This window comes from Osmerus eperlanus, chromosome 3, assembly GCF_963692335.1.
Source record: "Osmerus eperlanus chromosome 3, fOsmEpe2.1, whole genome shotgun sequence".
NCBI classification, from domain to species: Eukaryota; Metazoa; Chordata; class Actinopteri; order Osmeriformes; family Osmeridae; genus Osmerus; species Osmerus eperlanus.
The window spans coordinates 13,857,712-13,864,527 of NC_085020.1; the positions used below are offsets into that span (position 1 = coordinate 13,857,712).

At 42.4% G+C, this 6,816-nt stretch overlaps 1 long non-coding RNA gene across 1 annotated transcript; it reads right to left on the reverse strand.

The window, feature by feature from the left end:
- Positions 1-5,323: 5,323 nt before the first annotated feature.
- Positions 5,324-6,580, reverse strand: LOC134016891 (uncharacterized). The gene is made up of 2 exons (XR_009929694.1): positions 6,420-6,580; positions 5,324-5,573 (listed from the first exon to the last, which is right to left on the reverse strand). It is a non-coding gene; the product is annotated as an uncharacterized LOC134016891 (long non-coding RNA).
- Between the last annotated feature and the right edge of the window lie 236 nt (positions 6,581-6,816).

Below are 6,816 nucleotides of genomic sequence, written 5' to 3' on the forward strand. Positions count from 1 at the left end.
TCAATCTTCACAAATTTCTCTTCTGCTTGATTGGGGGCTATGCCATATTGTCTATCTCGCTCTTACACACAGGGCAAAAATGTTGGTTTGACAATCAACAATCAGGATTTTTTATTTTTAAATGTTTACATTTTGAGAATTGATCGGATATCGTTTTTATCGGGGTAAACACATGGTTGGCCGGTCAGCGTAGTGAAGTTGGGTGTTAAGTGATAGCCCACAACTAACGTAGTCAAATCTTTATAACATGTTTGTTTATCCAAATATCATATGGTGAATTAAATCTTTGTTTTCAACGAGGTCGGCCAGCCTGGCCATGTAGGCTATGTTGTCCATAAAAACGATATCCGATCAATCGCGCCATTCGTAGCAGATTGTGGCGCTTCAGGGCGCTTCGCAGCCAGTGTGTCCCAGGCGTTAGCTAGATTGAATCTATGGCTCTGGATTGATTGCATATTGGGAACAATGAATAAATGAATGAATAAATAAATGAATAAATATATAAATGAATGAATAAATCAATCAATAAATGAATAAATAAATAAATGAATACAAAAATAAATACATACATAAATGTAAAATATATGTAACTATTGATTGACAATTGTGCATTAATTAATACATATATTTGTTTATTTCTGTCTAAATGCATGGATGTGGACATTTATTTATTCATTCATTTGTAAATATGGCAGGTTTGGTCCTCCATACACTAAAGCTCTATTGTTTTAATAAAAAATGTTTAACCATAGAGCAACAGGATGCGATGACAACCATGGGCCAGGGGCCTGTACTACGAATCAAGATCAACATGCTCTGGATCACTTTCAGTTACCTGGCTACGCGAAGCGTAACAATCGCAATCACGATAAGTTATGGCAGGCCTAGTGGGCAAGTATTAAGATGCCCCGTGTGTCAACCACGCGTAATTAACGCCATTGCGCCGACTTCCATACAAAGTCGGCGTCTTTTTCGCCTCAAATCGAACCGTGTCACGTGACACGTTCAAAGCACGCGTCTAAATAAACGCATGCTTTTTTGAGACGTGTCTAGCAAACCACACGAAATTAACGCCTGGTTTGGCTCAATCAGCGTCTGGTTTTCCAAAATTAAAATCTGCTGGCTTGAATCTCCGATGGGAAATTATGACAATAATTGTAACAACTAATACGTAAGTAAAGTAGGTCTAAGGATGCTCGTGCGAGCTACTATCAAATACAATGTTGGTTAGCTAATTAGCTATTAGTATGAAGTTGGTGGTCACAATTGCAATACTGTAGGATATAAAAAGGGGTGCAGACAAATAAATACAGTAATATCAGGCTGGCTGGCTGTCTGGCTTGGAGCTTTGTGAACTTCCCTTGCGCTGCGTTTGCGTTGCCTCAGTATTGTGCGCAATTTGGTTTCACTGCCAACATCCCTTAATGTAAGAGGCAATGCGCAAACTCAGTTGGTGGCAATATACAACTGTTGTTGGCTACTGGCTACTGGCTACTATTCAAGTCAAGTGTATTTTATTGTCATTTTCAATTACATATGGTTTTACATACAAAAAAAGTTTGAAGAGTTTCAAGTTCAAGATGCACAGACCAACACAGGGTCAGACTGGGCACTGAAATTCTTAGGACAAGATAACGCAAAGCAACCTGGCATAACATGACATATAAGTAGGCTACTCAGAAGGCAATAACATGACATATAAGTACTCAGAACAAGTTTACACCTATGACAAGCAAACATATAATGTAATAAACCTCCTAAATAAATACAAAATAAACAATAGAGTATACTAAACCTATAGGACCACAGGACGAAACTTATTTCCCCAGGACCATGATGCCATATAAAACAATATCTAACAGTAATTGGTGCCAGTGCAAACGTATGTAGCCTACAGTGACAGAACAGTATGTACAGTGACAGGACAGTATGTACAGTGATTGGAGGTAGCAGTTATGAAGTGATAGGTTCTCGTGCCAATATATTGTGATGCCAATTTGTTGAGCGGTCATCTTCCTTGTATAGACCTAGAAAAGTGAAATACACAGCCAAGGTGACAGAAATAAAGGTTCATCGGTTGTCCTTCACATTCACACTGTTGTCTTTATACTTAACAGATCATATACTGGACTGGGGGTCAGATGGCTGAGCGGTTAGGGAGTCGGGCTATTAATCAGGTTGTTGGTTCGATTCCTGGCCATGCCAAATGACGTTGTGTCCTTGGGCAAGGCACTTCACCCTACTTGCCTCGGGGAGAATGTCCCTGTACTTACTGTAAGTTGCTCTGGATAAGAGCGTCTGCTAAATGACTAAATGTAAATGTAAACATACGATGTCCCAAAGGCCCAACTCCTTCTCAGGTCACCTTCTGGCAGCAACCTTGCAGCTGGGTTTCACTGTGCAACCAGGCCTACCAAGCTGCTGCTGGGCCAAGGGCTGATTGTAATGGCACACTGGGACTTGCAGATTACCTGAAATAAATATTTGTCTTTCTGCTGTGTAAGATGTAGGCCTACTGCTTTTAACTTGAGTTGAACGCTGTTAAACACTGCCATGGTCAGCAAACACTTGCCATGTCTACTTCAGAAAGGATACTGTTCACAGCTGTATGAGTCAATAGGACATTACCATTACCTGAATGACTTGTAGTAGTGATCGGGAGGTTATGACTGTACTGATGATGGCATAAACCATGTTAGATTGTTGGCTCTATGTGCATTGTTTGGGTCTCCTCTCCATTGTTTTCTGTTTTGTCTTTGGTTCTGTTGCAGGATGGCAGGCAGGTAGAGGAGCTGTGATTGCTGCAGGGGCACACCTGTGATCTGTGCCTTGGTCCTTAATAAGCTGTGCCCTAACAAGCTGGGTCTCTCCATTACTAGCAGGAACATCATCACTGTTTGCTTTTTAGTGTGTAATGATTCTCTTCACTCTACACTTGCACTGATCCCACACCCATTCCATACACTTCTAATTTACCAACCATTTCTTTGTAAGCACTTTTTATTAAATAAATACATTGTTATCCTTATTACCGTGGCTTGTCACTTCCTGAAGTTCTTATCTAATCTTCCTATGAATCAAGTTATGACAGCATTAAACAAGCCCTGGTTGGCTACACACCTCATGTCGGGCTTATACAGATGTGTGTATTGGCACTGTATTGGATATTCAATTCTTCTGCCTCTTTCCATCTCCCTGGTCCTCCCCCAGCACCAGCAGCTCCCTGTCCCCCTGGTCCTCCCCCAGCACCAAGGGTGTGCCCAGAGGCCAACACCTGTGACATAACCCTGAGACTGGCCACACACACAACCCATGTACAGTTCAAACAGTACATGGAGTCTAGGATAATACAGTCACCCACCTTTGGGCAGGCATAATGTCACAGCCACAAACGTGACATGGAGTTAGGCCTGAAAGGGTTAACTAAAGTTCGGGAGGAAGGTGGCACACCAAGACTCCTCCTTCTCCAATCAAACTAATACGCATCAGCCCAGTAAAGCACGGAAGAACGCGACCAAACTCCCTTTGGTCAATTAAGAGTTCTGTATAAAGTATCTTCCATTCCTCTGGTCCCTGTGCTAGCATGTTGTTGTCACCCTCCCACCCTTCCCTTTCTTCTCTGCTTCTCCCTGTCATCTATCCAGGCTTCCCAGGGGATCTGCTTGAGCTGCTGCTCGGCCGTGACCCATTAGGACTCTCCGCCACACCCCGAGTCCATGCCCGGACACCAGGCCCGGCTCTGCTACCGGCCTCCTCCACCATCGGGCTTGGCTCTGCTACCAGCTCTGCTACCAGCTCTGCTTCAATAAAAGCTATCTATTCAATCTACGGTGTTATTACTGAACTCGTGAACCCGTTTTTGGTTTTGCCCTGCCCTACTGTGTCCGTGTCTGCCATTGTCTTCACCTGTGTCTCATTCAGTGGTTTCAGTTCTTGTTTGTATTATCATGTCCACCTGTGTCTTGTTTGGTTCTGTGTATTTTAGGTTCCTGTTTTGTGTCCAGTCTTGTCCTTACCCTTGTTAACGTGAGTACCCTGTCCAGTGCCGGTCCTTCCTATAGGCGACATAGGCAGCCGCCTAGGGCAGCATGAAGAGGGGGTGCTGTTGATAAATCTTGCCTAGGGCGCCATATGTACTAGGACCGCTACTGACCCTGTCTGTTTCCCAATTAAAAGAATAAACCCTTTGTTTGAGGCAATGCCTGGCTACTCTCCTGCGTTTGGGTCCTACGCCACCACACACTGTAACACATAAGGCATATTTGAATTAATTAAAGACATCAAATTAAATTGTATAACCTTACTTTTAGAGTGTTTGATTTTAAAAGGGTTTCTAAGTAGCATTGGCTTCTGAGTGTAGGTGGCAACCTACAGATATTACCGATGGACTTACAAAAAATGTATTAAAATTCTTTAAACTTCTCTGTAATCAATGCATCTGCAGTTGTATCCCAGAATGGAAGCTCAGTTCAAATCTAGTATTTTTCACCCGTTACCAAGACACTGTAGCCTAATGATGGTACATTGTGTTAGTTTGGAGTATGTTATTAGGCTGAATGTAGGGGAAAGTGTATTACATGAGAAGGAAATGTATCAAAAGATTATGGTGTGATTTCCCAGATAATAAAAATTGTGTTACCCATATAGATGGTGTCACTAAAGGGTCAACGACCTGAGCGTCAGGTCACCTCATAAAAGTAGAGGGCGCATTGCGTAATTTGTTATGGAAAATCATCCCTAGTGAGCGGGCGCTATGAAGATAAATGAAAGTTGAAAAATTATCACAATTGTTTTATTAGTAGACTAACACTGCATTGCGAGAGCAGGTTTCTGCTCTTTCGTGTTTTTCTGCTGACATTGACATTGAGAACTTAGGTTGGACATCTTTGAACAGTGCTAGTTCATGACTATACCATATCAAGCTTGATTGTCTATTCACCTACCATTTAGTTAGCTGATGATTAGCAGTGTACAATATTTTGTCTTAACTGGGTTCATAGGAAGATTAGATTTGATGTTCCTGCTAGTAATGGAGAGACCCAGCTTGTTAGGGCACAGCTTATTAAGGACCAAGGCACAGGTCACAGGTGTGCCCTTGCAGCAATCACAGCTCCTCTACCTGCCTGCCATCCTGCAACAGAACCAAAGACACAGAAACAGAACACAGAGGAGACCCAAACAATGCACAGAGCCAACAATCTAACGTGGTTTATACCATCATGAGAACAGGCATAACCTCCCGATCACTACAAGTCATTCAGGTAATGTCCTATTGACTCATACAGCAGTGAACAGTATCCTTTCTGAAGTAGAGCAATGGCTAGTGTTTGCTGACCATGGCAGTGTTTAATAGCATTCAACTCAAGTTAAAAGCAGTAGGCCTACATCTTACACAGCAGAAAGAAAAATATGTATTTCAGGTCATCTGCAAGTCCCAGTGTGCCATTACAATCAACCCTGGGCCCAGCAGCAGCAGCTTGGGTAGGCCTGGTTGCACAGTGAAATCCAGCTGCATGGTTGCTGCCAGAAGGTGACCTGAGAAGGAGTTGGGCCTTTGGGACATCATAGATGATCTGTTAAGTATAAAGACAACAGTGTGTGAATGTGAAGGACAGCCGATGAACCTTTATTTCTGTCACCTTGGCTGTGTATTTCACTTTTCTAGGTCTATACAAGGAAGATGACCGCTCACCAAATTGGCATCACAATATATTGGCACGAGAACCTATCACTTCATAACTGCTACCTCCAATCACTGTACATATTGTCCTGTCACTGAACATACTGTCCTGTAACTGTAGGCTACATACGTTTGCACTGGCACCAATTACTGTTATATGTTGTTTTATATGGCATCATGGTCGTGGGGGAATAGGTTTAGTGTTTATTTTGTATTTATTTAGGAGGTTTATTATATGTTAGCTTGTCATAGGTGTACACTTGTTCTGAGTACTTATATGTCATGTTATGCCAGGTTGCTTTGCGTTGTCTTGTCCTAAGAATTTCAGTGCACAGTCTGACCCTGTGTTGGTCTGTGCATCTGACATTAAAAGACTTGAACTTGAAACTCTGTTTCGTTTTTATTATGTACAACCATATGCAATTGAAAATGACAATAAAATACACTTGACTTGAAGATTAGCCTAACAACAGTTGTATATTGCCACCAACTAAGTTTGCGCATTTGCGCACAATACTGAGGCAACGCAATCGCAGTGCAAGGGAAGTTCACAAAGCTCCAAGCCAGACAGACAGCCAGCCAGCCTGATCTGATATTACTGCATTTATTTGTCTCTGCACCAATTGTTATATCATAGAGTATTGTAATTGTGACCACCAACTTCATACTAATAGCTAACTAGCATTGTATTTGATAGTAGCCTAGCTCGCACGAGCATTCTAAGACCTACTTTACTTACGTATTAGATGTTACAATTGTTGCCGTAATTTCCCATCGGAGATTCAAGCAAGCAGACTTTAATTTGGGAAAACCAGACGCTGATTGAGCCAAACCAGGCGTTAATTTCGTGTGGTTTGATAGACACGTCTCAAAAAAGCACGCGTTTATTTAGACGCGTGCTTTGTGACACGGTTCAATTTGAGGCGAAAAAGACGCCGACTTTGTATGGAAGTCGGCGTAATGGACGCCGTCTTTGCATGCAAAGATTACGCGTGGTTGACACACGGAGACGTCCTAATACTTGTCCTTTTGGCCTTCCATAGCCCACTAGGCCTGCCATAATAAGTGGTATCACGACGGCGGTTATCAACTCTCTAACTCAACCCAGATCTTTCCAAACTAGAGACGTGTGCGTT